This window comes from Cottoperca gobio, chromosome 24 (genome assembly GCF_900634415.1).
Source record: "Cottoperca gobio chromosome 24, fCotGob3.1, whole genome shotgun sequence".
Lineage (NCBI taxonomy): Eukaryota > Metazoa > Chordata > Actinopteri > Perciformes > Bovichtidae > Cottoperca > Cottoperca gobio.
Window position 1 is genome coordinate 1,927,317 of NC_041378.1, and position 859 is coordinate 1,928,175.

Genomic DNA, 859 nt, shown 5'->3' on the forward strand with positions numbered 1-859 from the left:
AAAGTCACATCCACAAAAATACAACGATTTGCAAACGTGCAAAACTTCCTCTGGAAAGAAATATTTTAAATTCTCACACAAATGCAACAGATCTACATGTAGAGTGATTAGTGGATCCATTTAAACACGTGAAATAACTTTTGCACATTTGTGGATTATCTTCTGTGGGTTACAAATATTAAAACCTGCGCAGAACAAGTTGAACCTTCTCCTGGTGCGTCTCTATAACTCGAGGTTGTTGCATTACTGCAGACACCAACAGGTCGTGAGCATCTTCTTCACCTCACATGGAACGTCAGCCTGTGGATAATCCTTCAGGGTCAAACAGCCCGTGTGCGTCTGGACTGAAGTGATTAGTGCTGTTTGTTGCTAACGTCTGTCTGTTAGCCGGAGTGTGAACTGAACAACACAGAGAGAAAAGAGAAGTTCTAGAAGGTAGCAACACGTGTTATCATCATGTTGAACGCAACACATCCATGTTGCTATTCTTCTCTGAACATCAGATTGAACTGTTTCCATCGTGCACTGAAAGAAAACACAGATCCCTCTGCGTCACGTGTGAGCAGAACCTGCTCATCGCTGTGCAGCCGGTCTCATCACAACATTGAGTGAGGCAACGAAATCAGGCTCAACCTGGTGTACACTGTGAAGGGAGACAGACAAAAACTAAGGAGAAGGGCCATGTTTATTTCTGTCCAACTGAAGAACGCTTTTTTGCCAACTCAACATTTTGCATGCATGAAAAACTTATTTTATTTCACTCCGATCTACATAATTATCAGTTGGATAGATTGTTGTAAAGATCTTTTGTCACTTTAATATCATTATTATTATTATTTTTATTTTTATTTTTTTTACT